We start from the raw sequence: 21,124 nt of genomic DNA, 5'->3' as shown, positions 1-21,124 counted from the left end.
GGGTACTTTGGGAACCACCCTCCGCTGGGAGGCTGGCCACCATCTGCTGGGCCGTGGTGCCTACTTCTTGCCTGGAGGCTTTCACCACCGGGCTGCTTCTGTGGCTGCTGCAGGTTAAACCCACAAAGCTTACTGCTGCAATTTTGACGCTGTAGCCATTCAGGCGCAGTCCCAGGAGGCCCGTGGGAGGTCACGAGCCTCAGGCAAAGTGCTTGCTGTCAGTCTCTCTTGTTTATGCCTGAGCTCCCATTCCTGGCCTGACTCATCCCTGATCCAGGGAGGAGGCGCTTACAGAAAGAAACTCTGGTTCTAGAAATGCCATCAGCTGGTAGCGGGGACAATTTCCAGGCTTTCTTCCCATAGAGGGGATACAGCTTTAGAGACTGCGTAGGACACATCCTTTTTCCCACCACAGGGCTAGACCTCAGAAAGCTCTAAGGAGTGACTTGGACTGGAGGAACGGCTTTCGCCCCTGCCAGCCAGGAGCCCTCCTTACATGTGTCTTTTGTTTTCCTGTATTGATAAAGCAGGGTCGTAACTCCTCTCCCTGCACTGGCCACATGGCCCTCAAGTGTTGCCCAGGAGCTGCAATGCAGGGGTATCTTGGCGACAGTCATTCGTGCATCACACAGTAGAGATGGGTTGTCGTTTCCTTAGGGAAGTTGGTGGCTTTGCTTATGGACCCCTGAAATACAGCTTGCCTCCCTTTCCAAGCAAGATGGCCTCAAGTCTCTGCCATGGGGGCTAGCTCAGCTCCAGGCAGCTGTGGAGGCCTGTGGACCCCTGGGGTGGGTGGGATAAGCCCATTGCCTGGGCCATGTCAACACTTGGTGTCTTCTTGCACAGCAAAAATTCTAGGTGGAATCAATATGCAAGTGTTTAAATGGGGGAGAGGAAGAGAGAAGAGGAGAGAGCCTGATAGGTGGTATACTTCCATAATCCCAGCATTTAGGAGGTTGGAGTAGGTACAGGAGTGAGATTTTTTATCTAAGAAAGGAAAAAGGGAAGGGCGTGAAAGAAGAGTGCTGGTCTATCAGGGAAAATGGGAAACATTTCAAAAGGTTTTTAATAATAATTTTAAATTATGGTTATTTACTTTGTATATGTGCATATATGTGTGATGTGTGTATATGTGTTATGTGTGTGTTGTGTGTGTGGTGCGTGTGTGCATGTGTGTATGGTGTATGTGTAATTATGATGTGTGAGTGGTATGTACAGGTATATGTGTGTGTATGTGTGGTATGTATGCATGTGGCATGTGTGTGGGGTGTGTGTGTGGTGTATGTGTATGTGTGTTTTGTGTGTATATAGCATTTGGTGTATGTCTATATATGTATATGTATGTGGTATTTGTGTGCTGTGTACATGTGTGTGTTGTGTGTATAGTGTTTGGTCTCTGTGTATGAATGTGGTGTGTGTATGTGTATGGGGGTGTGGTAGGTATGATGTATGTGTGGCAGGTGTGATGTATGTGTGGTGGGTGTGTATGTATGTGGTGTGTGTGTGTGTGGTGTATAGTGTTTGGTGTGTGTGTGTGTGTGTGTGTATGATATCTCTGTGTGTGACCTGTGAGTATGTGGTGGGTATGTGTGATGTATGTGTATGTGTATATATGTGATTTCTGTGTATGTGTGTGTGTGTGGTGTGTATAGTGCTTGGTGTGTATGTATGTGTGTATGTTTGTGGTGTGGTGTGTGTATCTGTGGTATATGTGTATGTATGTGGTGTGTGCAGTGTATGTATATGTATATATGTAGTATGTGTGGGTAGTTTGTATGTATGTATTGGTGTGTGTGTAGTCTGTATGTGTGTAGTGTTTGATGTGTGTGGGGTGTATGTGTGTAGTGTTTAGTGTGTGTGTGTGTATATGGTATGTGTGTTATGTATTCAGTGTGTACAGTGTCTGTGTGTATGCAGTGTGTGTGTGTATGTAGTGTATGCAGTATGTGTATGTATGTGGTGTGTGTGCAGTGTGTGGTATATGTGTATATATGTATGTGGTATGTATATGTGTAATGTGTATTGTGGTATGTGTATATGCATGTGTTTGTATGTGTACATATGTGTATGGTGGGGGTAGGGTGTATGCACGGTGCATGTATGGAGTTAAAAGACAGCTTTCAGAAGCCAGTTCCTTCCTCTACCATATGGGTCTCAGGTACGGAACTCAGGTCATTAAGGGTTGGCAGCACCTTTATCCACTGAGCCATCTTACTGGCAGCAGGAGAACATCTTTAAATCATGCTGTGTGGAAAAGCGTGATATGTCAAAGCATCTCCTTAAACCATCAGGGAAATGATTGATACAATAGAATATATTTGCAAGCTACTAGTTCTGTACTGCATACAATGAGGTGCCCAAACAAAATTAAAAGGAAACCATGTGCTTCAGCAGAATATTTTCAGTACACAACAAATGAAACATTTGTGTTCTGGAACAGAGAGAGTTCCAGAAAAATCAGTACAAAACAGAAACGGACAAAAAAAAAAAAACCTGCATTAGCAATTCACAGAAGACACACATTTAGTAGAGAACACCCAGGACTGTGGTGTACAGGCCTCTTGGTGAGATTTAGTGAGCCCAGTAGCTGGAAGATGCCTATTCACCTCTAAGACACCCACCAGCCAGCATCCCACCTCGAGAATCTGTTCAGCCGAATTGTCTTCAGGTGGACTTAAAATGTTAGCAGATGGGTGTGGTAGCACAAGCCTATGATCTCAGCACTGAGGAAGCAGAGTTATCCAACGACTGCTTTTTGGGCTATGTATCAAGTTCCAGCCAGCCAGAACTATAGCAAGACATTGTCTTTAAAAAAAAATAAGGTAATAGACATGGTGACACACATCTGGAATCACAGCACTCAGGAGGTAGAGGCAGGGGTATCTCATGTCCAAGAGCCACCTGAGTTATACAGAGGTACCCTGTCTCTAACAGATGCACACACTCAAATGTTTGCAGCTTTTCTTTTACTTTTTTTGGAAACAGGGTCTCACTACGTATAGCTCTGGCTGGGCTGGAACTCCCTATTGTGGACCTTGAGCTCACATTGATCTGCCTGCCTCCCCCTCCTGAGCACTGGGATTAAAGGTGTGTATGCCACCATGCCCAGCTTGTTTGCAGCATTTTTAACCTCCAGGCTTATTGTTATTATTTTCATCAGTTAAAAAAACAAAACAACTTCTCTGTAAAGTTGTGTCTTAGTCACTGTTCTATTGCGTGAAGAAACACTAGGCAATGCTTATAAAAGAAAACATTTAATTGGAGCTTGCTTACAGTTCCAGAGGCTTAGTCCATTATCATCATGACAGGGAGCATGATTGGCAGGCAGACATGGTGCTGGAGAAGTAGCTGAGAGCTACATCCTTCTCCACAAGCAGAGTGAGAGGACTGAACTTAGCATAGGCTATTGAAACCTCAAAACCCACCGGCAGTGACACACTTCCTCCAATAAGGCCACACCTAATCCTTCTAATCCTATGAAAGAGTTCCATTCTCTGATGACTAAGCATTCAAACATATGAGTTTATAGGAGCTACTCTTTTGTTTTTGTTGTTTTTTTTTTTGTTTGTTTGTTTTTTGAGGCAGGGTTTCTCTGAGTCTGTCCTGGAGCTAGTTCTTGTAGACCAGGCTGGCCTCAGACTCACAGAGATCCGCCTGCCTCTGCCTCCCAAGTGCTGGAATTAAAGGCGTGCGCCACCAACGCCCGGCTATAGGAGCTAATCACCCTCCCTGGAAACAGTGATACACACACACACACACACACACACACACACACACACACACACGTCTCTATCTCTTTCATTTGTTCACCTTCCTGGGGTTCCACTCACATGGAGTGGGTACCCTGATTCAAAGATGTGCTATAATAGTGAAAATTTGTATGCACCCTGCAGGCCCATCATGGAGGAAGCAAGTGGCACCTCTCTCCCTTCTTGTGGGTTCTGTGGTCACCCAAACAGGCACTGTTCAGTCTCCAGATCACTCCCCACACTTCTGAATGATGAAGAATTCTAGAAGGCTTTCACTTCCTTGGATTGTATCTCTCATCATGGTGTGTTCATCACAAACATGAAATCGTCCTGAACTGGGGATGTGTAGCTCAGTTGGTGGGGTACTTGCCTAGCATGCATGAAGCCTTGCTGCACAGACCAAGTATGGTGGCCCATGGCTCAGGCTCGTAGTTCTCCCAGTTCTCAGGAGGCAGGAGGATCATAAGTTCAAAGTTATTCTCTGCTACATAATGAGTTTGAGGCTATCATGGGCTACATGAGAACCTGTTTTTAAAAATAAAAACTTTAAAATATGTACCAGTGAACTAAAGTAATAGTAATCACATTTCACATGCTCCAGGAAAACATATTTTTATGAAAAATAATATTTTTTGAGAAATAATATTTTCTAAAGCCAAAAAAGTTAATGAGGGTTTCAAGATGGGTTCAGGTGGTAGAGTGCCCACCTAGCATGTAGCAGGTTCTTGGTTAGATTCTCAGCACTGGAAAAAAAAGTGGATGAGAAGAACAGCATTGTTTCTACTTTTCATTCAGCCTGTGGCAGTGTGGCATGAGAAGTTGCTTTAAAAATACCATAGACTCATGAGATTGGACAAGCAGAAATGTAGTGTGAGTAATGGGCCCAAAGTAGTTTTGAGCCCATGGATTCCCTGAAAAGGTCTTGTTTTTTACTTATACTTTATGTATTTATGGTAGGTGTCTTAATTAGGGTTTCTATGGCTGTGAAGAGACACTATGACCTCAGCAACTCTTATAAAGGAAAAACATTTAATTGGGGCTGGCTTACAGTTCAGAGGTTTAGTCCATTATCATCATGGTGGAACATGGCAGCAGCAGGCTGGAGAAGGAGCTGGGAATCTATACATTGATCAGCAGGCAATAGCAGGAGACTGCCACACTGGGCGTGGCTAGACCTCAAAGCCCACCTCCACAGTGACACACTTCCTCTAACAAGGCCACACCTACTCTAACAAGGTCACACCTAGTGCCACTCCCTAAGGGCCAAACATTCACACACATGAGTCTATGGGGGCCATTCCCCTCCAAACCACCCAGGAGGGGCCTGCAACTGCCGAGGTATACATGTGGAGGTCAGAGGGCTACCTGCCACAGCTGGTTCTCTCCTGACACTATGTGGGCACAGGAATGTGACAACCCAAGTTGTCAGGCTTGGCAGCAAGTGCCCTGACCTACTAAGATATCTGACTGGTCCCTGGAAAGGTCTTGAAGAGCCCAAAAGACCTCAGATCACATTTTGGAAATTACCTGTGCAGAAGGACATTAATGAGCGTAAACAATTTGTGCCATGCAGTTTTGAAAGGAAATGCATACTTGGTCTCATTTAAAACACCTATGTATCTAGAAAAGAGCCAAAGGACTTTAGTCAGTGTTAAAAGTGACTAGCTCTACATTTTAGATTTTCTTCTTTCTCCATGATTTTGTTTTATAATGAGCACTTAAAGCATTCTGCGTAGAAAAAGCATTGTGTAAGGGGAAATAATGGTGAGCTCACCTGGGAGAGTGTTTGCTTAGCATGTAAGAGGCCCTGGTCCATCCCCTGGTAGTGCTTGGCTCTAATCCTAGCGCTTGGAAGATGGAAAAGGTCAAGGTGATTCTTGGCTACATAACAGGCCAGCCTGGACCACAGGAGACCCTCTCAAAGGTAGGCCCTGTCCTCAAAAACTACTGACAGCTGTAATGGCAGGAAGGAACTTAGTCTTACTTAGTCCTCTCAGAATTCAGGGAGCCATCTCCATCTTCCACGTGGGGAAACTGAGGCTGCAGAGACAACAGGAGCTAGATCTGAGGTCAGCTTCCAGGCCCGGGGCAGGAGTTGACTGGAACCAGCTCTCCTACATCCATGACTGCAGTACTGTGACGCTGACGGTCAGCTCCTTTGGGCTCTGGGTGGGGCTCTGGGAGTGACCAGTCTTCCTGGGCTCTTGCTCAGCCTCTGCTATGGTGGCCAGCTCCTGATGTTTTCCTAGTTAACATGCAGCTACCAGCTCCCACCTCTCAGGAGCGGAATGTTAAGTTGCAGATGGGCAAGCAGTCAGCACCCTGATTGCCTGGCACAGCTGCCAGGGCCTTATGAATATTACAGAACCTAGGCACTGTGCCCAGCACCTCATTAGCCATCCGGCCACCCAGTGCCCCACCCCTTTCTTGCCACACTCCCCAGGGCTGAACCAAACCCCAAGAAGACCAGGGCTGGAAGCACAGGTCCTTGCCAATTACTAAGCCGCAGCTGGTGGGCAGGAAGGACCCTAGCCTGGAAGTCAAGGGTCTAGCTTCTTCCCAACTGTACAGTTGTCACCTGGGAACTTTTTGAGAGTGCAACACACTATGAAAATGCAGTTCTCTCCCCATTTTACAGAGGAAGAGACAGAAGCATAAAGAAATCCGAGACTGCACAGCTGGAATCTAGCTCTCCCAGATGCATGCCTGGCTACCTCACAGGAGGGCTAGAAAGGGGCGCTTCTGCAGTCGCATCCTGTATTACTGTGATTGGAATACACAGCTCATGCTGCCTGACTCTGAAGAAGCCACTGAGCAGAAACAGGAAGTGAAGTTTTTTTTGTTTTGTTTTGTTTTTGTTTTTTATTTTAATTTTATTTTTATTTTTTTTAATTTTATTTTCCAGTTTAAATTTGGATAAGAAACAAGGTTGCTTCACAAGTCAGTTCCAGGTCCCTCTCCCATTCCCTCCCTTCCTCCCGAGCCCCCCCCCTTATCCCCTCATTTCCCCAGGGAGGGTGCGGCCCTCCATGGGGGTGTGCATAGTCTGTCATTTCATATAGGGCAGGGCCTAGACCCTTCCCCAAGAGTTCGGGTGGGAGTGCACTTCACATTGTTCTATGGGAGTCCAAAGTCCGTGTGTATACTTGGGATGGGTACTGATCTGCTGCCCAAGGCTCAATAGATTCCCTAGGCCTCCTCACTGACACCCAGATTCAGGGGGTCTTGATCAGTCCCATGCTGGCTTCCTAGGCTGATGCCTGGGATTCAAGAGTTAACCTTTGTCTGGCCCCGCTATCTTGACAGCCAGCAGTTGGGGAAGCCAGAGGACTGGTCCCCAAACTTGAACACACCATTCCATAACATTGCCAGTTTGTATATTCTGTACTAGAACAGAGGTAGTCACCCATTCCAAAATTTCGTTGCATCCCTCTGGGCAGGTTGTCAGCCTTGTCTCTGAGTTTCTGTCCTTATCACTTCCCCCATATTTCTCTTATTGTTGTCCCTCTGTGAAGTGGGGATTTCCAAATATCCAAGGCCACCAAGTCACATTCCCCCTGAACTGTTTACAGTGCCTATGTGCAGGTTCCTTCCTGCAATATGAGGTACAGATGTGATTTTATAATATAGAATATAAATGTCACTGTTACTCTAGGAAGATTCTACCATGTGCTAGACAAAGGCGAGGAGACCAGGTGGAGGGACAAAGCGATGGTGCCATTTGTCAAAGAGAGACAGGGAAGGGGCCCTGGAGAGGAAGCCAGACTGACTTCATTCCTTCAGCCATAGTGCAAGGAATTGGGCCTCAGCACCATGCTGGGAATCTTGGATCCTTGTGCCATCAGAACTGGTCTTTGAAAGGCCCCATGGATATCCCATTGGTGGATCTGGTGTGTGAGCATTACCATGCGGCCCATGCATCTGGCTCAAGCATCAACTCTATCTAGTAGATGAGCATTTAAGTTGAGTATCTAGTGCTCCTACTAGTGGGGGGAAATGATGGGGTCTGACTGTCCCCTCCATACACTGGAGCCCCTGGCTGATATATTCTCAACTGCTGTTCGTCTCTGGGTCCTGCCCATCATGCCATGGCTCAGCCTGCAGAGAAGTTGCTTCCCTCTGGTCTTGGGTATCAGGGAAATGCATCCCACAACCTATGGCCTGGGTCTCACTAGCCCAAGTCAGTTTAGAGCCTGGCTATGTAGCCTGGTACTCCTACCTCTACCTCCCAAGTGCTGGGATTACAAGCATAGCACACTGTGTCTGGCCCCATGAACTTCTCTGCATTTCTTTGTCTCTGCTCTTTGGGGGAAGCACAAATCCACCAGGCAGTCTGAGGACAGGATGGTGACTGGGCCCCAGGGGCAGACACCCTGTTCCAGTCTCTGTCATGCTACTCAAGTGCTGTGTAACCTTCCTCTGCTCTGGTTTTTCTATCCACAAACTGAAAAAGTTGGACTCCATGATCTATAGAACTCATTGTAGCGCTTACATTCTGTTCCCTGCTAACACCATTCTATTCAAGCATGTCCTCACCAGTGTTGCACATTGGTGCTGTGCAGTAGACAAAGATGGCTGCTCCCTCTCAAAGACCCATTTCAAATGCCAGCTCTGTAAAAACATTGCCAGCCAAAACCTAACTTCAGATAGTCTATGTCTCCCTTGCTAGAGCACTTGGCTGCTCCTTTATTCACCATATGGTTGCACCATCCATCCATCCACCCATCCATCCATCCACATACCCGTCTATCCACACACCTATCCATCCTTCCATCTAAGCCATCCAATAAATGTTTATTGAGTACCCACTATCCTTCAGTCACAGATCCTACCCAGGGGTGGTGGCACATGATTCTAATCCTAGCATTTGGAAGGCAGGCAGATCTCTGTGAGGCCAACCTGGTCTACAAAGTGAGCTCCAGACCAGCTAAGTCTACATAGAAAGACCCTGCCAAAATCAAAGCAAAGAAAAAAAATAGTTCCTACACCAGGGATGGAAGTAAACAAGACCAAGCCCTTATCCACATGAGTTCACAGTCTAGTTGGCTGTCTTAGTGGTGAGGGCATGTCTGGTTTGCACAAAGCTTGGATGGCTTCACACCTGGCACCTTGGACTGACCTGAAACTTGTCCCAGAGGCATGGTTCCTACTTCCCCTTACAGACAGCCTGCTGACCCAGCAGCAGCCTTCACTATGGAGTTAAGTCCAAAAATCACTGAGCCAGGCAGTTCCATGGCTCATAGCATGCTGGGATGTCCAGCCTAGAGAACTGCAATAAGATCAGCCTTCATGCTACCCCACCCCCTCCTAAAAATCAGCTCTGAACTACTTCCCACTTAGACAGGACCCCCTTCAGCCTCCTCCTTCTCCTGGGGAATTCAGAGAGTTTTTCCAAATCCATTTTTCCCATCTTTCCTCGCTCATCCTTTGTTCTTCAAGCTGCCTTCTCCTTCCAGTTGATGCAATTTACATCTCAAAGCCTGTGACAGGTTGAGTACAGTAGGTGACTTTGGGAAAGGGGGAGACTTGAGCTGAGAGAGAGAGAGAGAGAGAGAGAGAGAGAGAGAGAGAGAGAGAGAGAGAGAGAGCATGCACCAGAAGTCCCAACTTTATTCCATTTGTCTGAGATCTGAGATTGACACTCTCACTTTGTGGTTTTGTGGTTTCCCTTTTTTGGAAGAATAGATGCTTATTTTTGGAAGAAAAAAAAGGTGAAGGCAAGCCCTTCCTCAGGATGGAAATGTCTCAAATTCATTTATTTCAAAGTTTTGAGATGAGGATTTGGGGGTCTCTAGACCAGGGATGCAGCACGGCTGGTGGGTATTCGGAGGAGTCTGAAAACTCATCTGCAGAGCTGGCTCCTGCACCACAAGGGGCTTCCCATTCCCCACAAAGCCAGCGTCTAAATAGCACCTGGCTTGCTGTGCCATGAACCTACAGAGCTGAGTCAGGCTGTGAGTGGATGCTCTCCCTGCCCCGGGCCTCAGGACTGTCCCACAAAGCACTTTGTGAGTCTGATCTGCTTCCTGTTTTCTAAGGCATTCAGGGATCATAGCCCCAACCCCTAGTTGTACAACCCTAGTCACTTTGCCTCAGGTTCCCTGTGTGTGAAGCTCTAATGGTCCTTGTTTTTCAGGGTTGTTGTGATGATTACATAAAATGTCAGACACATAGTCTGCCACACAGCATGTGCTCAATGACCAGGAGCTACAGTGATGTAAAGGGCTCCTGCTTGTCCCCCTTTCTCAGCAATGGCCAATAAAGCCTACAGCCAGCAAAGGGGAACCGTACATGGTGTGCCTGGACACTCTCTGGACCCTTCCCAGGGAGTCTGACCTTGGTCACTTCTCAGAGTTCCAAGTCTCTCTACAAAGGTGTCAGAGATGACAACAGCTTCTTTCCGAGGGAATATCCACTGGGTGAGGCAAAGGAGTTGCTGGTGAAATTCTGGATGGCCGTGAAATGTGCCACATGAGATTGCCATTCCCAAGGCCTTGGAAGGGGGGAACCGAGAACATGCTTGCACACACAGCACCCCTCCACACACAGCACCCCTCCCTCCACACTCAGCACCCCTCCCTCCACACACAACACCCCTCCCTCCACACACAGCACCCCTCCCTCCACACACAGCACCCCTCCCTCCACACACAGCACCCCTCCCTCCACACACAGCATCCCTCCCTCCACACACAGCACCCCTCTACTGGAGCCTCGGCATGTCCAGTTCTACCTCCTAGGGCTTCAAGGAACAAAAGTGACATAGGATGTCAAGAGGGGGAGGGTACTGAACATCTTCCCAGGGCCCAGTGGGGTCCGGAGGCCTCAGCAAGACACAATGGCTGCCTGTGTGCCTCTCCTGAGAACCCCAGGACTGGGCTAGCCCCTGGGGCACTTTCCATTTCTGAATGTCCCTCCTCAGCCTCCCCCCACCCCCATCCGTTCACAGAGTGTTCCTGCTTCTCCTCTGCCGCCTCCCCCACCCCCAGTGTACTCATCAAAGACCTTAATTTTAGTTGCTAAGCAACCCGTGCCTAAAATTCCAAGTAGGTCTTCAGGTGAACACAGGAGGAGGAAGATGGGGGGGGGGGCAGTGTTTAAAGCTGCAGTCTATGTGTGAAGACACCAAGGGCCTGAGAGGGTGAGAGACTTGGTTGAGGCTGCACAGCTACGTAGTGACCTGTGTGCATGTGTGTGTGTGCCCGTGTGTGTGCATATGTTTCTTTTTTTTCTTTTCTTTTCTTTTCTTTTTTGAGACAGGTCTCTTATTGAACACACTGCCTAGCTAGCAAGCCACAGGAAGTCTCCTGTTTCTGTTTCTGCCTCTGCAGTCCTGGGATTATAGGATCACACCACCACACCTACTGGTTATGGGAGCGATGGGACTTGGCCTCAGGTCCTAAGGCTTTATGAGCTCATTCCTTTTCCCAGCCCCTGACCTGTACTAAAGTTACTAAGGTGGCATCCAGGTGACATGAACATTCCAGGGACCTGCCTTATGGAGTGCTATCTTCCTCAGCAGGAAGGCACATGCCCAGGGGGCATCGGGCATAGACTCTAGGCATTCTAAAAAAGTTACAGATCCCTCCATAGGACAAAGTTGATGAGAGCATAAACCAGATGAACAGAAGCAACTGTTCCATTACAGCAGCCATTATATGTGCACCAGCCCTGTGATCATGCAGAGTAGAGCTTTAACCAGAGTGGGCCAAAGAACTTCAAACTAGCAGCGAGAGGCAGGGGCATAGCTCAGTGGTGAAGTGTGGCCCTGGGTCCAATCCTTAACCCTGCTACCAAGAGGAAGGGAAGAATGGAGGGAGGGAGGGAGGGAGGGAGGGAGGGAGGGAGGGAGGGAGGGAGGGAGGGAGGGAGGGAGAATAGTAAATAGCATAAACAGTATTTTGACCTGGATATCTCACTGCCTACTAATGAAAGTGTTACTGGCTCTGCTAATCCCACACGGGTTTGTTCCTTATCTTTATAAACAAAGAATGTGTGAGTCTTAGGGGCCATGCCTAAGAAAATGCAGCTTCAATTTTCCTCAGGAAACTCACAGGCCTTAGTGAGGAGTGTGAGGAATCACCTGGGTTAAAGCCCCAGAAACAGAATCCCAGACAGGATATCACTCAATAACACAAGGACGGGCAGAGCTGCCTTAGATGAAGACTTGTGGAATGGCAGCAAGGCTTCTCTGAGTGCTCCACACCGCGGGAGTGTCCCAAGATCTAGGTCTTAACTGGCAGTCAGGAAGCTTGCCTTCTCTGTCAGGTTCTTTGGAGGCTTGGGCAAGTTCTTTGTCTCTTCTGGGCTTCAGTTCCCCTATAGAGTGAGCTGTTGAATGGTGGTCCTCCAAGGTCTTTCCATCCCTGACATCCAGGAATCTGCCTTCCTCCTATCTGGAGAGACAAAGCCCCAGAAGCGTGGGTGTGTGGGTACCCTGGACCGCTGAGTAGGAACAGCTGGGGCCAGGCTGGCTGGCTCCCAATTGTTCATGGGAGTAGAGGAGGGCTAGATAGGAGCCTCTCCAAAGTGACAGCTGGGTGAGCCTGGCTGGGGGGCTGGGCCACGCCTGCCATCTGGGCCTTCTTCCTGCCTTCCCTGCATGGCAGTGGGGGTGTGGAGCAGGCCAGTGCCAGTCTGCTGGCTCCTGAGTGTCAACTATGTCCCTTGTCATCCAGATCTCATACAAGAGGAAGGGACCCACAGTCCCAGGTCCAGTAAGCCCACTTGGTCAGCGGGCAACTTGCAGGAATTGATTTTCTCCTTCCACTGTGTGGGTACCAGGGCCTAACTCAAGTCGCCAGGCTTGGCTGCAAGTGCCTCTGCCCGCTTGTGATCTTCCCTCGCTTGTGCGACCCATCCCTGCTAGGATCCACCTGCAGGAGCTCCACCACCTGGAACCCCATCTACTCATACCCAAGCCCTGGATCCCTCGTGCAACTTAAACCTCAAAAACGAAGCCACTCAGGTCCTCCATTGAGGGCAGCCGGCATGATGGGCATCTTCCCCAAGATTTACACACACACACACACACACACACACACAAAAGAGGGAGAGAGGGAGAGACCCACACAGGGATGTAGACACCCACAGTTTCTACTTACAGAAACTCAACTCAACTCAAGTTTCTGTGTGTGTGGACTGGCAAGATGGCTCAGTGGGTAAAGGGACTTTTCTCCCAAACCTGACGACTAGAGCTCAACCCCTGAGGCCCATACGGTGGAAGGAGAGAACTACGATTCCGGAAAGCTGTCCCCTGACCTCACACTATGGTGTAGGTGCCCACACCACACAAAGCAAACAAATAGACGAATGAAAAAAAGTTAAGATTTTTTTTTAACTTCATGTGCTCGGCGGAGACTGCGTGTTTGGAATTCTGAGCTTTTTCCATGCTTACAGTTGTGCACAGCACTCCCTTGTGAAGCAGGCCTACAGCTGCAGCAGCCTGCGTCACGTGACCACCAAGGAGCCTGAACTGTAACGTGCATGTGGCTAAGCTGTGATGCTCAGGGGGTCAGCATGTTACGCGTAAGGCTTACGATGGGTTCAGCAGGACTCGGGCCGCCTGGCGTGAAGGTGCACTTGCGTATCTGTGCCTTCTTTACACTGATGCCATGTCCCCTTATGTCTCGCCTTCTTTCTAAACTCTGCACCTTGGACCTCATCAAGTGTCAATGGTTTCCCCTTCTGTTTTCACCTGAGTGTGAGGCTCCCTTGTCCACATGTGTGTCATGTGCCAGCCACACCTGCATACTGATGGCTGATTAGGCTGTTTGCCGGCCTTCACCACCCTGGTGTGGCAGAGAATAATCGTGGACAGGCCCCTTCCACAGGTGTAGAGATGTGTGTGGAGAGTGTGGAGACTAGATTGTTTTTGGAGGGGGTTTTGAGGCAGGGTTTCTCTGTGGCTTTGGAGACTGTCCTGGAACTAGCTCTTGTAGACCAAGTTGGCCTCAAACTCACAGAGATCTGCCTGCCTCTGCCTCCCGAGTGCTGGGATTAAAAACCTGTGCCTCCAACGCCTGGCAGGTAGAGTCTTAAAGACAGAAAGTTTCCTTAGGGACATTTCCTGTGGCACACAATAAGTCATCAGGCTATGCTCAGATGTGTGGGTACCGAGTGAGACCATGGGGAGCTCTGTGCTTTGGCCTAGGGTTGAAGATATGTGGTGTCAAAAGTAGGGGAGAGCCTGGGCTTAGGACAACGTGGGGTGAATAATATTCAGTGGACTGGAGATGAAGGAGCCTTCCCCATCCCTGAAGTGTTCTAAGCTGCTGCACAGCTTTTGGGTAGGAGTGGGAGGGGGGGAGGATATTCGAGAAGATCAGCTCTCTCCTGGCAGTTGGTGGGAACTTCCTTTCTTCATTTGCTTCCTTTCCTCAGTTCCTCCCCAGTGGATTCTCTTGGCAGACTCCCAAAGACAGGGAAGTGGCCTGAGAAGGTCCTTCTAGCCTCGCTGAGTGAACTCCTGGATGGCTTGTGAGGACAGGGAGGGTGCACACACGGAGTAGGATTGCTGGTGTTGGAGGATGGTGAAGACACAGACAAGCTTTGTGCCTCTCCCAGCCCTGTGATAGACAACCTCTTGACCCTGAGACACAATGTAGTCATCTAAAAAGTTCACATTCGAGAGTTTCCCAATTGAATTGCATAAAGACTAAATCACAAACGATACCTTCATAATGTTTTAAGCAAGCTTATAATCTTGTCTGCATTCAAAGTCATTCTTGGCTGCATGGGGGTCCAGTTTGGACACACCTGATGGACTACTGCAATCATCCTGAGTAAAATTCCTCAGAAAGGTTATCGAAGAAAGTACAATACTGGGGAGATGACTCTGTGGATAAAATGTTTGCTGTGCAAGCATTGGGACCTGGGTTCAAATCACCAGCAACTACCTAAAAAAGCTACATGGGTGTAGCCATGGTTGCCTATAACCCTCGGGCTTTGAAGAGTGTCAGCAGGATTGCTGGGACTTGGCTGTCTGCCAACCTAGATTCAGTTTCAGTGAGAGACCCTGTCCCATGGGGATAAATGGAGAGTGATAGAGAAGGGTACTCAGCATCCTTTTCTGACCTCCATTTGTGCATCATCACATACATGTGCACATACACCATACACGCACACACCACATCCACTACATACACTCACAAACACACATATGCATACAATATAAGTAAGTAGGTAGATGGATTGCTGGATGTATGGATGGATAGATGGATGGATAGATAGATAGATAGATAGATAGATAGATAGATAGATAGATAGATAGACAGACAGACACATGGACAGGTGGATGGATAGATGAATGAATGGATAAGAAAACACATGGGTTTTGGTCAGGATGTGGGCTTGGTGAAATGCTGCCAGAAACTACAGCATGGTTGTGACTGAAGTGATCACTCTCAACTCTTGCTCCCCAGAGGAAGATGATGACCTCTTCTCAACTGATGCAAATACTGCCCTTGTTGGAGGAGTCTCGCTTGGCTCCCTGTCCCCGGTATAGCCCACACAAACAGACCCATTCTGGTTCAGGGTCATCCATTACTTTGAAGTCCACAAGGCTCCTGCTTCTAGTTGAAGTCCCTCTTGGCTCTGCCTCCTGCCTCTCCTGTCCTTGACCCCAGCCCAGAGTCTGACTCTCCTGGGCTGGAGTCAAGGACAGGTTGGCCCAGAACATGGGCTCTCCCCAGCTGTGTTCCCTCCCCATTAGGAATGTAGAGCTCAGTCTACCTCCACCCTTGTCCTGCTATGCTCAGCCCACTGAGCCAAAGATGCTAGTTCTCTGAGGCTGCCACTACACCAGGCCATCCTTCCTCCCCAGTAGCCAGGCTGGGCTGGGATCCCAGGCAGAGTCCTGTCAGGAGGCAGCCCTTAGTGGCTGAGTGTGCTGAGAACTCTTGACGGTGGTCTAGGTCTGCCTGGTGATGGGACTTTAGATGTCAGATCAGCCAGCTTTGTGAACAGGTCAGAGTTTCCTGCAGACCTCATTCCACCCACAACCACTCCCTCACGGACAAACAGCCCTTTTGGGGGTCAGCAACTTAGAGTCCGGAAGCTGGTTTACACTGGGCCTAACTTCTTTCTCCCTCTTAATCTCATCATGTCTCTACCTCCCAGAGCTGGATGGCAGGTAGGTACTGCCTGGCTTTTTTTGTGGGTTCTGGGGGATCAAATTCAGGTACTAATTCTTGAGTGGCAAGCACAGTACTGACTGAGCCCTCAATCCTGTCTCCTCTTCTGTCTGTCTGACACTGGGTCTCTCTAGGCAGCCCTGCCTGACTTTATGCATACGTACTCTGATTCTCCTGCCTCTGCCAGGGTTGCAGACATGAGCTACCTCGAATGCTAGTTTGTCTTCCTCTTCTTCTTCTTCTTCTTCTTCTTCTTCTTCTTCTTCTTCTTCTTCTTCTTCTTCTTCTTCTTCTTCTTCTTCTCCTCCTCCTCCTCCTCCTCCTCCTCCTCCTCCTTCTCCTCCTCCTCCTTCTCCTTCTCCTCCTCCTCCTCCTCCTCCTCCTCCTCCTCCTCCTCCTTCTTCTTCTTCTTCTTCTTCTTCTTCTTCTTCTTCTTCTTCTTCTTCTTCTTCTCCTCCCCCTCCTCCTTCTCCTCCTCCTCCTCCTCCTCCTCCTCCTCCTTCTTCTTCTTTTCTTTTCTTTTTGAGACAGGGTTATTTTGTATTGTTTTGGAGGCTGTCCTGGAACTTGCTCTGTAGACCAGGGTGACCTTGAACTCACAGATATCCACTTGCCTCTGCCTCCCAACTGCTGGGATTAAAGATGTGCACCACCAACGCCCGGTTCTAGTTTGTCTTCTTATTTACAAACCAGGAGCCAATAATGTTACCTTGCAGCACTTTGGGGGATGATGGGTGTGCACCTGTGGAGGATTCTCATGGCACAGAGCTGTTGGAATCTGGATGGCTCTCGCCAGATAGTCACGACAACCCTAACAAGGGCCCCTGTTTCACAGGTGAGACAACTGAGCTACTGACCCAAAGTCACCCATCCAGAAAGTGACAAGGCCAGAATAGAATGGGTGATGCTAGCTAGCTAGCTAACATACTACCTGGCACTCAGTAAGTCCCCATCTAAGCGATGGCCTGGGCCATCTGTCACTCCAAATGTCCATCTGCAGACACAGGCCTGGCAGTGGGGAGAGGCCAGGGAAGTCCAAGAGATCAGAGAACCTTCTGGATCTTGGCAAGTCATTCAAAAGATAAACAAGGAAGAAAACATATGCTATGGCTATTTCCAACCATAATGACAATGGTAGAAACTGAGGGGATGTGGGGGAGAGGCTATGAGGTGAGTAGCTCACAGAGGCCTCCAGACACTTCTGATGCAAAGGTGCCAGGCATGCAGCAGTATGAACAAGAGTGTCTTAGGAAGAGAGGCATGAAGTGAGGCAGGAAAAAGGCCCATAGAGGTGGAGCCCCAAGGGTGAGCAGGTTTGGGCTCATCAGAGAAATCCCTGACAGTTTCTAGGTAGTAAAGATTTTGTTTAGAGCCACCAAGATAACTCAGCAGGTAAAGGTGCCTGCCCGCCTCCAAGCCTAACAAACTTGAGTTCAGCCCTTGAAACTCACATGGTAGAAGGAAAGAACCCACTCTCAAAAATTGTCTTTGGAGCCTCTGTCTAGGAAAGGGTTGAGCTGCCGCCTGTCCGAAACCTAGAGCTGCGCAGCCATCGCCCTCTGCTGGTTAAATTGCAATAGCACAGCCTCATTGTTAACAACTGGGACCCTCCCTGGTAATGCCTGTAATAGGGGAATGAGTATTGAATGTGTGCCTTCTGTCAATCAGGGGACTACCTTACCCCCCCACCCCACCCCACCCCCGTGACCAGGTGTTGCAGACTATCAGTCCTGCTGGTACCCACCTGGGGAGTAATAGCAGCATTTAGAAAGCAGAGGCAGGAGAAGCTCATGTTCAAGGCCAGCCTGGGAGAGGCTGAGGACTCGAGTTTGGTTCCACAGCATCCATGTCATGTAGCACTAGAAGTGACAGCATATGTCTCTAACCCCAGTGACCCTGTAATAGGCAGGAGGATCCCTGGAAACTACCTTCAGATGGGCTAACCTGGACACCTGCAGATGGGCTAGCCTGGCTTTCACATTGAAGAACAAGAAGCAGCTAGAAAGATGCCTCAGTGGGTAAGATGGATGACAGATGGCTCAGCGTGAAGAGCATTTGCTGCTTTTGCAGAGAACCTGATTTTTGATTCCTGATACCATGTCAGGCAAATCACAACCATTAAATCTCCAACTCCTGGGCATCTGGCATGCTCTTCTGGCCTCCACAGGCACACGGAGACACATAAAGAAAAATAGACCTTAAAACAAACAAAAAAGCAATAGGCATTGTGGCACATGCAAGCGTGTCTTCATGAGTTGCAGGCCAGTCAGAGTTATACCATGTGGTGGTTTGAAAGAGATGACCCAAATCAGTCTTGAGCATTTAAATTATTTGCTCTCCAGTTGGTGGCTGTTTAGGGGGGATTGGGGTATGTGGCTTTGCTACAGGAAGTATGTCACTGAGGGCAGGCCTTGAGGACTCTTGGCTTTTGCCGTTCTGAGTTAGTTTTCTCTTACTCCTGCTTCCAGAAGACCTGGGCTCTCGGCTGTTCCTGCCACCATCCATGCCTTTGCTCCACTCTCTAATTCTGAAGCTATAAGCCCAATCAAATGCTTTCTTTTTAAGTTGCTTTAATCATGGTATTTTATCACAGCAATGTAAATGTAACTAATATACATGCATAGTAAAATCTTGTCTCAAAAACAACAAACCAACAAAAAGATGCCCCCATCCCAAATACCATGGAAGGTGAAGACTCTGACCTCCACATGTGCACTGTGGCACGTAGGCGCTGTCACTCAAGCTGGCTCCTCCCATTGTGATCGCCTTAAGGGTAAATCTGGAGCAGCAAGGCAGAGCATTAAAGGAATGAATCACAATGGTAGAGTTTCTGGTCACAGTTGACTCCAGTCCTTTTTACAAAGCGGCTAGGTTAGGAAAGGAGGCAATCTCGCCCCTCCCACTCATTCTAGTCTGCCCCGGGGCCGAAGTGCAGCGTGGCTCTCAGCTCCCTGAGCCGTGCTGTAATTGGGAAATAGAGCAGAAGGTAATGTGGAGAAGGCAGCCATCCTGGCGGAATGCTGCTAATCTAGCAGGGCCTGGGGAATTCGCATCCCTCCCCCTGCAGTTTGCTCTGAACCCCCTTCTAGTCGCTGTTTCTAGGTTCTACCTGCCAGTCTTGGACCTCTGTGACTTGAACAAGCCTGTGCCCTGTCACCCTTCCTTGGGGAGGACACCAGATCTGCACTTCCTCAAGCTCATCCCCAGCAGCACGGGGTATCCTGGGATCTGGAAGGACTGGGGACGAAGAGGAAGTGAAGTCACAGGTCCTAGTTTTAACTCCATCATTTACTTACTGTATGACCTTGAGCAGGTCCCTCACTCCTATCCCTAAAGTTAGGGAGATAGCACTCCCCCAAGAGGATGGTGAGACCTCAATAAGATTGTTTGTCAACCTTAAATTCAAGATGACTAGTGGAATGATGCAGACAGAAATCTAATGCCCAAACACCTTGACTTTGAATTCTGCCTCTCCCCTGTGACCTTGGGCAAGTCACAAGTAAAGCAGTGAGAAACTAGAGAAGCAGTATGGCACTTCACAGTGTGACGCTCTTGCAGAGGATGGGGCTTGCTTTCCAGCACCCACATCAGTTGGCTCCCTGTGGGCACCTGTGTGTGTGTGTGTGTGTGTGTGTGTGTGTGTGTGTCTGTGTGTGTGTGTCTGTGTGTCCGTGTGTGTGCCACACACACAAAGACAAATAAAATAAAGTTAAATAAATAAAATGAAGATAGAAATACATTAGGACATTTTTAAAATATCCAGAAAATTCTAGCACATGTTGGATGCCCTGTGGTTACCAGCTGGTATGGCTTATCCTAGAAGAGAAAACTTCCTCCACTATGCTCCTGGAGTGCCTACTGTGTTCAAGGCACCATGGGAAGTGCTGAGGACCTTGCAGTAATGAAGAAAGGGAGGAAGGGAGGGAGGGAGAGGGGGGAAAGAATGAAGGAAGGAAGAAAGAAGGAAGGAAGGAAAGAAAGAAAGAAAGAAAGAAAGAAAGAAAGAAAGAAAGAAAGAAAGAAAGAGAAAAAGAAAAAGTTCAACCTTCCTGGGGCCTACATTAGAATGGGGGACACAGATAATAAAGTAAGGCATTTACAGAGCCTAAGAGAAGGAAAATAAGGCTAGGAGGGGAAATAAATTAGGGACAAGCACAGGGGTGTGGGAGGGGATTAAAACCTTGAACAAGGTGACGGAAACCTGATTGACTCCATTTGAATTAAATGTTCATCTGATCCAGTCAGCTGTGTGTATGTGTGAGAGGATGGGAGGCAAGAGATCAAGAAATATGATTGGTTCAGCTTTAATTAGATGCCCATTCTGTTCCAGCTTGCTCAGTGTGTATGTGTGTGAGCTTGCTGAGGGTGGGCCAGATCGAGGCTGAACGCAGCTGCTTACTCTCAGCATCTATCATGAGGACAAAGCCAGAGCTGAACCAGCCCTCCTGCTCCCTCTCCAGCCCCCCTTCCTCTTTCCCTCCTCTGCTCCCCTTCCACCTTCACTGCAGTCCTCAGGACACTGACTAAAGGCAAGTCTGAGGTAGGAGGGTAATGGTTAGCTCCAGTAGCTGGGATAGCCACCATCCATGAGCCCAGCAATGCCAGCTGCCGCCAGTCTGCCTGCTTCTAGTTGACTGCACTGTTGCTGGCTATACCACAGCCATCAAGGCAGGCTGGAATCTAACACCCCAATGCCTGCGGCTGCCTCTGAGTGGGTCAATACATAGGAACCCTGGAGATGGGTTTTCGATGCTCCTGCCCTGAGACCAACAGTCGTTAGGTACGGAGGCGGCCCAGGATGTTGTGTACATACATCTGTGTCTGCAGGACCATGACCTTGGCAGGCCTCACATCTTCGTCATCACGTCCTCTCTCCTTGGAACGGTGTTGCTCACCTTCCCTTCCTTACCTTCACTGAAGGCGCAGCTCCCCTTCCTCCCAGGAGCCCCTCAAGGTGCCCTGCATGCCACGAGCCTGACCAGAGAAAGCTGAGAATGTCAAGCTCAGAAGTTACCCAGCACACAGCTTTTCTACAATGCAGAGGCAGCTCAGGCCTCACAGGAGCAGAGGCCCTGGGGCTGCCAGGATAGATGCAGAGGCCGGGTCCCAGGGCTCCAGGGATTTCCCTGGAGAGACAAAGCTTGTTTGGGGAATGGAGATAACAACTCGGTTGGTAGAGTAGCTGGGATCAATGCCCAGCACCACATAAACCGGGTGTAGTGGTGCACACCTGTAATAGAA

At 48.8% G+C, this 21,124-nt stretch overlaps 1 protein-coding gene across 1 annotated transcript in view; it reads left to right on the top strand.

The window, feature by feature from the left end:
• Positions 1–21,124, top strand: part of Coro2b (coronin 2B) — a 105,843-nt gene that overhangs the window by 46,377 nt on the left and 38,342 nt on the right. The window lies entirely within an intron of this gene.

This window comes from Mesocricetus auratus, unplaced genomic scaffold (assembly GCF_017639785.1).
Source record: "Mesocricetus auratus isolate SY011 unplaced genomic scaffold, BCM_Maur_2.0 Super-Scaffold_100691, whole genome shotgun sequence".
NCBI classification, from domain to species: domain Eukaryota; kingdom Metazoa; phylum Chordata; class Mammalia; order Rodentia; family Cricetidae; genus Mesocricetus; species Mesocricetus auratus.
This window is presented reverse-complemented; position numbering and strand designations above follow the sequence as displayed.